A 10,930-nucleotide genomic window follows, 5' to 3' on the forward strand; every position below is an offset into this window, starting at 1 on the left:
TTCGATTATAACCAATTTTTTTGACCTTTTCCATAACCTTAACCTAAGTCCCATTACAACCTTATAAAGACCTCTTGATTGGTGTGTCCTCTTATTTATAGTAGTGGAAATTTGATTTTCAAGCAAGCATATGACAATAATATTTCTTGTTTGACTATTGAGTGCATATTACTTGAACCTTAAACACTGAGTGTTTTGATTGAATCTTTATTGAGGATGTTATTTCTTATTGAGTTTGAATTTCAAGTAATTATTAAGATAGGGGAGATGCCTAATGCTTTAATGCCTTAAAAATTTTCTACTTGGATTGCTTGTATTTTTTAGTGTAATTTTAGTTTGAATTTCCAATGCATGATTATCTGTAAATTATCCTAAGACATTATCGGTGAAAATAATAAATTGAGAGAAGTTAACTTGAATGTGGGCTGAGGATTTTGCCTAAGGACAAGCAAACGCTTAAGTGTGGGGATATTTGATAGGTGCTAAAATTAACATGTTTTAATCTCATTCTTAATGCGTTCTTAGGTGATTATTCGATGTAAATGGTGAATTTTATGCTCCTAATCATTTAAATTCATGTTTTTATACTTAGGAGAGCATTTGGGAGCAAAAAGAGCGAAAAACGAGCGAAAATCAAAAAATTGGAGCAAGGTATAGGGGCCACACAAGCTGGACCATTCCTCACGACCTGGATACACAACTATATGAGACATACGAGCTACCACACAGCCATGTGGCAAGCTATTTTGATTTTGCGAATTGCACTCCAAATAGCGGAAAAACATGATTTTTAGGGTTTTTCAGGCATTTCGAGACCTATATATGACAAAAATAAGAAGATATATAAGAGTGAGTCATCATAGAATATTCAAGAAAACAACTCGAAAAACACCATTGAAACTGATTTTGAAGCAAATTTCCGTCAAGATTGAAAACTCCTAATTGATTTCTCAAGAGATTATAATAAGTTTCTTTATTTCTCTCAGATATACTGTCTTTGTGCTGTTTTTATTTGCAAGCATGAACTAATTTTCTAAATACCTAGGGGAGATGAACCCTATGATGAACTCTGTCTTTTGATTTTTATTTTATGCAATAAATACTTAAATCTTGCTCTTAATTATGTGTGCTTAATTCTTGGTTTAATATTTCTAGACTATTGATCCATGTTTGATGTGCTTAAATCAGAGGAGGAATAGACCCTATTTAAGAGTAGATCTACTGTAATTGAGTGGATTTGCATACAATCCTAGAAATAGGACTACATAAGTCTACCAAATTAGAGTCAAATCTAATAGATAAATCCATAGATCGAGTTAATGCGATAATAGGGGTTTTATTTAGAAAGAAATTTCAATTAATCAACTTAGACTCAGTTGCTCTTATTCTTGAAGAGAGCTATTAGCATAATTTAGAAATTTCTATGGATCAAGATACTAAGTGAAGAAATTGTGTAATTTAGATTGATAATGACAGATGAAATCTAGGTGAATTCTTTCCTAGGTATTTTTTTGCTTCTTGGTTATTATTCGATTTTTTTCCTAATTTGTTCTTTGTCACATTCGTAGTTAATTAATTTAGTTAATTTTAGTTTTAATCAATCACTCAAATTTATTGGTTAAATAATAGAAAGACTGTAATTACTAGTACTTTTAGTCTTCGTGGGAACGATATCTATACTCACAGTAGCTATACTATTAATTGATAGGTGCACTTGCCTTAGTCAAATTTTTAGTTGGTTTCGTGGATACCAACCATTTATTTTGAAAATATTTGGTATGTCTTTGATCTTCAGGTTTGATACATTTAAACCAATGCATGAAATGTGGAAAGGCTACTTGAATCAACTTCTTAAAACTATTGGGTGAGATATCATCTCATTTTACTTATTTGTTCTTTAATTATGTGGAGGTGGAGGGTACTATTTATTATTGAATCATATGATTGTTAAATTCTTTTTGGTCTAATGATACATCTGTTCCTCACTCAATTGCAAGAAAAATTAGTTGGCTAAATGTCTTATTGGTGCGGATTGACATGGTGCTCTCATTTTAGGTTAGTTTATACTTTATTTCTATATCAATAATTCATATTACTCGCGCAACTTTATCTTTTTATGAAGTTGTAAATGCATTTAGACTCTACCCACTTTAATCAATCTACAACTACGTAAATTGTACCAATATATGTTGATTTGATTGGAACGATAGGGTATTTGAGTGAATGAAATAATATAGTTTACTTTAGAGGATCTTCATTTTACGTATTGTTAAAAAGAACTTATAAACTTTTCTCATTGAAATTAGAATAATTCTTGGAAATTCAAAAGCTAATTTTCAAACCTAAAGATCAAAGGCATACCAAATCTTTTCAAAATAAATGGTAGAAATGAACATCATCACTAAATCACAAGTGTAGAAAAATAAATAAAGTATACCTTTGACAAAGAAGTACTAATTAAAACCCTTTAGTTTTAATCTCTTTTCTTTTCCTTTTAACAATCAACAAGGATATTTTTTGTTCTATCCTTATTCTTCTTCATATTTGGAACAAGAAGATCCCCGTAATCTATTTCTAGATACACATGTAAACACTTGCTAACATCCTCACTCTTTTAATGCGAAGAGAAAAACAATGTAACGCAATGACATATAACAATAATCCTACGACAATAGAAAAATGGAAAGTAACATCAACTATATCATTGTTATAATTTTCACTTTTTCATAACTTGAGGTAGTTCAAACGCTCTGGACTTATTAAGCTACTTCATTGATATATGTCTTTTAGAGCTCTTAGAGTGGTTTTGGAACCTCCTACTGATGGGGATGATTTGCTTGAGTCCAATTGTCTTGTACAGCGGCAATCCCTTAGCATTCAAGTAAGGGACGATTTTGATGAAGTGCAAAGGACTAACATCTTCCACTCGAGGTTCTTGATTCGAGGAAAGTTGTGTTCTCTTATTGTTGATAGTGGTAGTTGTGCCAATGTGGTGAGTAGTTTTTTAGTGGATACTTTATCCTTACCTTGTCAAAACTATCCTAAGCCATATCACTTACAATGGCTTAACGAAGGTTCGGAAGTTAAGGTAATTAAATAATCCTTAATTGCTTTCAAAATGGGGAATTATTTTGACGATGTTTGGTGTGATGTCGTTCCCATGCATGTCACCCATTTGCTTCTTGGAAGACTATGCAATATCATCATAATATGATACACCATGGCAAATTGAACCGTTACTCATTTATGTTTAAAGGAAAATAATACACTTTAGCCCCTTTGGAGTCCAAAGATATGTATTAGGACTAATTAAAATTGATGAAATTCTATGAGAGGGTTAAAGGGGAAGAAAAAATTGAAAAGATAGAGAGAAAAGAGACCTTGAGTGATAAAAGTCTTGGCGAGTGAAAATACATATGAGGTAAAATTGGAGAGCTCTCAAGTGGTAAAAGAAAATGAAAAACAAGAAAATATTCATGCAAAAGTGAGTAATGATTATGTTTTAACTAACCATAACTTGAATTTGTTTAGTGGTGTTTCCTTATTACAAGATTTCAAGGATCCATTGACGGGTTTCTAACTACCATCAATAGACAATTTTACTAGTGGGAGATAGGTAAGTTGAACATTGATAATTCTCCACAAGTGCTACAAGGTAAGAAAGGTAAGGAAACATTAAAAATTGAATTAAGAAGGCATACTTTGCATGTGTTTAATAAGTATGCTACTAATTTTAGATTCCCTTATGACATGTTTTTTCGTTAGTCAAGTTTCAATAAACCTTTGTTAGTTTCAATTAAGTTTATGGATTTATCTAGATTTGTAAATGTTAAAAATAGTAATTTTTTTCATTAAATAGGTTCATTAAAGTATTTTATACATTTTCTCTTGCAACGAAATTTTCTATCTCGACCTTTAATGATGAATTTTTACATAACCTTAACCTTCTTGATTTTTATAATTATGTGAAATTCTTAACTTATCGCTGGAAATTATTATGGATGGCCATACATATTCAAAGAAAGTTACAAGTTACATTTTTCTTGAACACTCATGTGCTTAACATTTCTTTTTTTAGTGTTGCTACATTATTTTTAAAGGAGACGTCCATGATCAAAGTTGATTTGAAGATCGAAATAATGTCTTTGATCCGAGAGATAGTTTTGGTGTCCAAGAAAGCTTAGGTAAGTATTTTTTTTCATTTTATTGTTAATTATAATCCCTTTTATTTTTATGCAACTAAAGATTCGAGAACGAATCTTCTTGAGGAAGGGGGAATGATGCGAGTCTTAATGTCCAATTTTAGAGCTATGGATGTAATGCTTTTAAACTACCTCAAGGCTCAATAATAAGATCAAAGACCAAGAAAATTAAACCAAGATTCGATCAAAGGCAATATGTGAGGATGAATCTTTTTGAGGAAACGAGGAATGATACATGTACGAAATGGGTGAAATTTATTAAATTCCATTCACTAAAGCTGTCAGTTTTTAACTTTGGGGAATCAGCATACTTGCAATGACTTTTTGGATGAAATTTAGACATTTCTTGGTTAAGATATCTTACATGGCATTTCAATTTTTATCTCTTATCTTCGAAACGCATTTTGAATCACTCAATTTTAAGTTTGAGAGCTCAAGTTATAACTATTTTAGTGAAGACTGCGTAAGCAGAATTTTTAGACGTGATTATGACGGGAATTACTAGTTTTAGGCTTTTAATTCGAGTTTAAATCATATTGGGTTTGATTTTAGGCTTAATTTTTATTATATATGAGCCCAATATTGTATTTATCAGATCTTATTATTTTATTATTTTTTTGTAACACCCCTAACCCATATCAGTCGTCAGAATAGGGTTATGAAGTATTACCAAAATTTACAGATCGGATAAACAGATAAATTCATGTCTTATAGCATTCATATCAGAAAATCAATCATAATGTCCCTTCTATGAGAATATACATTAGAATTAGGTCGAGACTAAACCGAGTACTAAGAAAATTTTTCAGAAAATATCAAAATTTTGTCTAGGTGCAGGGACACACACTCGTGTGGTCAGGCCATGTAACTCTCTGACTTGGGTCACATGGCCAAGTCACACGCCCGTGTGCCAGGTCATGTGATCAATTTTAAGCATTCTATTTATCAATTTTTAAGATGCAGGGGACACACGGCCAGATCGCACGCCCATGTACTAGGCCGTGTGTCACACACAATTTAGACACATGCCCGTGTCTCTGCCCGTATAGACAAAAATAGGCTATTTTCCAACCCACATTTCACACCCAATTTGTCTTGCTCCTACACCAACATTTTTACATATTCATAATGCAATACAAATATTCGACCAATGTGCTTTTAGGCACCTCAAATGATAATTTATTATCATGTTATACTCATACTTACCTAGATATCAAGTTCACCTTTATGAATAGTTTATCAAATATACATCATTTCAAACACATACCAAACATGACATAATTTCTTATATAAATCAAAACATGTTCATCAAAAGTCATTTCAATGGCTAATTATAACCAAAATATATACATACCAATATTGACCAATTAACCTATACATGCCATTATAACCAAAATTGATTTACCATATATATCGAAATGGGCGATGGATAGTGTGAGTGATCTCTGCAAAGCTTCCAATCCAACGAACTTCTGAATTACTATAGGACAGGGGAAAATAAAATAGAGTAAGCATGAAATGCTTAATAAGTTCATATAACATGGTAATTAACTTACCATTCATTCATGTTCAAGATAAACATGCGAGACACAATCAACCAATTTGATCACAAGCCTTAACACATATACTCATCACCCTTCTTAGTCATATATTACATTCCAATATCAAGAAACATGTATGAGCTCAACAGTAACCAAATTTCCATATACATATACTTTCCACATCATGAATTCGTATAACATATACAAATCATATCCATGTATTTCAAGTACATTTTCATAATAATTCGTCTCAAGTTCAAATTATTTCATATCAAGATTTTCCCCGTTAAATCAATTGAAATATTGATGGAAACACGGGAAGTACACTCGAGGTGTACAAATCAATAATAGATGAACATATTCATCAAACAAATTCCATGTTCATATATCATCGTCTCACACTTCCATATATCATGCATCATCATTTTCATGTATTTCAGGTAGATACGTGTGATAATTCATTTCGTGCTCATATTTTCTCATGTCAGGATTTTACCTGTTGAATTTTTTTAAAATATTGATGGATACACATGTAGTACACTCGATGTAGACAATTATAATCCGTCAATTCATATTCAAGAGTGCTCATTAGAGCATATAATCAGAAAGCACTCTCTCGAACCATAGAACGGGAAGCTCATGTGAGTCATGTAACAAGAAGCATATTTGGGCTGTATAACGGGAAGCTCATATGAGCCATGTAACAGGAAGCATATCCGGGCTGTATAACGGGAAGCTTATAAGAGCCTAAATCAGGAAGCTCACAAAGAGCCTTTAACGGGAAGCTCCGAAGAGCTATTAATCAGAAGCTCCGGATAGCCATATATCGAGAAATTCAAGCGAGCCATATCAGGAAGCTCCAGAGAGCCATATAATAGGACACTGACAAAGAGTTACGGTATGTCCGCAACACGTGCAGGATTACTACCGATCATATAATAGGACGCTTACAAAGAGCTGCGGTATGTTCGCAACACATGCAGGATAACTACTGATTAGGATGCTCGCAGGAACCATATAACAGGAAGCTCGAGAGGGCTTATAATGGGATGCTCATAAGAGCTATGGTGTGTCTGCAACATATGCAGGACTATAACAAATCGGGAATCCTGTATCCATCAAATTTTCATTTATTCAAACGAGATTTAACATTTATCAGGCACTGTCGGATATGTGATCAATTTCATGTATTCATATAATTTCTACAATTCAAAAATACACATTCAATACAAACATATAAATATACACAATTTAATTACATGAACTTACCTAGATAAATGTTTCTATACGTAAAATCTACTAATCCGACACTTTCTCTTTTCCTCGTTCTAACTCTGAATTTGCTCTATCCGGATCTATACGAGTAAATTTAACATCAATTTAATACAATTTATACTCAATTCAGTCCAATTCACATCTTAGGCAAAATTACTGTTTTGCCCCTTTACTTTTAATTAATGACAATTTCGTCCCTGGGCTTGGAAAATGAAATTCATGCAATTTAATCCGTCTTCCAAGCCTAGCCGAATTTTACATATAACATTTACAGACCATTTATTTCATAAAATTCAAAATTTTTCGATGGATTTCATATCTTTTCAATTTAGTCCCTAAATCTTTAATTTCATAAAAAATTCACTTTACAAAAGTTATTTATCTATCAACAACCTTTCATTTTATACCATAAAACTTTATAATTAATCTATGTCCATCCATGGAAAAACCCTAGTACCTTGATAACTTTACAAATTAATCCCCAAGATAGCTAGATTAAGTTATTATGATCTCGGAAACATAAAAATTATTAAAAACGGGGCATTAATACTTACCTAATCAAGCAAAATAAGTTTGCTTGAGCTTAGGTTTCCATGGCTAGGGTTTCCATGCTTTTAATTTGGGAAATATGATATAAATGATTATATTTTCATTATTTTATCATTTATCATCATTTATTATTTTACTTTCCAATTTAGTCCTTTTCCTTATTTTATTTTCTATGGATGAATCATCATCCTTAATCACTAAGCCTTTTTAATGGTCTATTTACCATATAAGGACCTCCAATTTAAAGTTCTATAGTTATTTAATCCCTTTAGCTATTAGAACTCAACTTTTTCACTTTGTGCAATTTGGTCCTTTATCAAATTAAACATGTAACCGGTAAATTTTCTTTATGAAATTTTCATATGACATTACTATCGTACTGTAGACCATAAAATAATATTAAAAAAATTCTTTTCGGACTCAAATTTGTGGTCCTGAAATCACTATTCCGATTTTACCAAAAATGGGTTGTTACAACTCTCCCCCTTAAGAATTTTCGTCCTCGAAAATCTTACCAGTAAAGAGGTTCAGATATTGCTTTCTCATAATTTCCTCAGGTTCCTATGTAGCTTCTTTCATATCATGTCATTGCCAGAAAACTTTTACTAAAGCTACCTTTTTTATTTCTCAGTTCTTTCACTTCAAGTGCCAAAATTTTGATCGGTTCCTCATTATAAGTCATGTCAAGCTGAATTTCAATATCTATAAGAGAAATAACATGTGATGGATCTGATCAATATCGTCGTAACATAGACATATGAAAAACACTATGAATTCTGTCAAGTTCTGACGGTAATACCAATCGGTACACAACAGGTCCGATTTTTTTTTCAATAATTTCATACAGCCCAATAAATCGAAGACTTAATTTGCCTTGACAGTCAAACTGAAGAACTTTCTTCCAAGGTGAAACTTTCAAGAATACCTTATCACCGATTTGGAATTCTATTTCTTTTCGTTTAAGATCCGTATAGGATTTCTGACGATCAAAAACTGTTTTTAAACTATTTTTAATCACTTTCACTTTTTCTTCAGTTTCATGAATCGGATCAACTCCATGTATCTTTTTCTCACTAAGATCAGTCCAATATAATGGAGTTCTACATTTGTGACCATACAAAGCCTCGTACGGTGCCATTTTAATACTTGATTGAAAATTTTTGTTATATGAGAATTCAACTAACGGCGAATATTTCTTTTCCAATTGCCTTCGAATTCTAAAACATAGCACTGAATCATATCTTCAAAAATCTGAATTACACATTCAGGTTGACTATCTGTCTGATGATGAAATGCGGTGCTAAAATGAAACCGTATACCTAGAGCTTCTTGTAATTTGTTCCAAAATCAGGATATGAAACGTGGATCTTTATCAGAAATAATGGAGACTGGCACTCCATGTAACCTGGCAATCTCAGAAACATATATCCCATCCATTCTATCAAGTGAGAAATCCATTCATACTGGGATAAAATGCATAGACTTCGTCAAATGATCGACATTTACTCAAATGACATATTTCTTTTTTGGAGATAAATGTAATCCCAATATAAAATCCATAGTAATTTTATCCCATTTCCATTCCGGTATCGTCACCGGATGTAACAGTCCTGAAGGTAACAATACCTGTTGTTCAGGTTTAACTTGCTGACATATCAAACATTTAAATACAAATTCAGAAATATCACATTTCATTCCAGGCCACCAATACATCTTTTTCAAATCATTGTACATTTTATTACTCCCCGGATAAACAGACATAGTACTATTATGAGCTTCATGCAAAATTTTCTGTACAAGCTCTAAATCCTTCGGTACACAGGCTCTACTTCGGAATAACAGACAATCATCAAGTTCTATTTGAAATTTTGAATTAGAAATTGTTTCACACTGTACTCGTTTAACTTGCAACTTATTATCATTTTTCTGAGCTTCACAGATCTGTTGTAGAAACATCGATTTAGCTTTAAGCTCAGCTAAAATTGAACTATTATTAGACAATGATAATCAATTATTCATTGCTCATAAGGTAAACAGAGACTTTCTCTTTTAGAGTATCCACAACTACATTTGATTTTCCCGAATGATAATCAATTACCAAATCATAATCTTTTAGCAGTTCAAGCCATCTACGCTGTCTAAGATTCAAATCTTTTTGCGACATCAGACAATTTAAACTTTTATGATCAATACATATATGACATTTTTCATCAAAAAAATAGTGTCACCAAATTTTCAGTGCATAACTGTCAATTCTAAATCATGTATCGGGTAATTCTTTTTATGTGGTTTTTAACTGTCTGGAAGCATAGGCTATTACTTTGTCTTCCTACTTCAAAACACAATCTAAACCATTCAATGATGCATCATTGTAAATTACAAATTCCTTACCCGATTCAGGCTGAACCAGAACCGATGCTTCGGTCCACAGAGCTTTCAAATGATCAAAACTTTATTGACATTTATCAGAATATTCAAATCTTACTTCTTTCTGTAATAACCGTGTCATCGATATAGCTATCATAGAAAACCCTTTCACGAAAAATAAAAAGGGATCATATAATAAAGCTATTTCAATTATTAACATTGAAGTTTTGAATTATTCTGAAGCCACATCTATCAGATAAATTAAAACCATAGTGCTATAATAGGACTAGCATTTCAACAATATAGATGGAACAATACCTCAACATCAATAGAGTACTCCAAAATGGAAGAGGAAAACTAAAAGTAGCCCCAATAACAACCAATGCCATAATAAAATTTCTATAATCTGAGATCCATATCACCGAGCTTAATCGAGTCAGGATTTATAACAGTAATAAATGTAATTACCTCCAACCAATGAATATCTTTCATAGATAAACCATGTTTGATAGATAAGAATAGACCATAAGAATGACAATAAAACCGAGATAATTAAATCTAAAATGTGAAGCTATACTGAATTTTCAAGAATAAAACCACATTGAATAATAAAGAGAATGATGATATCTCAAAGAAAGTCCAGAAGAGTAATATCACACATACGTAGTAGAAACAGTTGTGATAGAGACAATATAAATTGCATATTTGCAATTCAGAGCTTTAACTAGTAGAATTAGAAAATAGTATCATATGAATCTTATCATCAAGTCTTCTATCAAACATAATTGATTAGAAAACTAAAGAAAAATATAGCAATACCGCTCATGAATCAACCCGACTTATAATAATTCCGTCTAATATTATAATTAGTCAACATTTCTATATGATAAGAATCACATTTGAAAATGAATAGTTACATATATCTCTAAGCATCAAAGAATATATATAATACCCAGAGGAGATCACCGTAAAATACCCGATTATAACAACTGCATT

This window comes from Gossypium raimondii, chromosome 8 (genome assembly GCF_025698545.1).
Source record: "Gossypium raimondii isolate GPD5lz chromosome 8, ASM2569854v1, whole genome shotgun sequence".
In the NCBI taxonomy this organism is placed as follows: Eukaryota; Viridiplantae; Streptophyta; class Magnoliopsida; order Malvales; family Malvaceae; genus Gossypium; species Gossypium raimondii.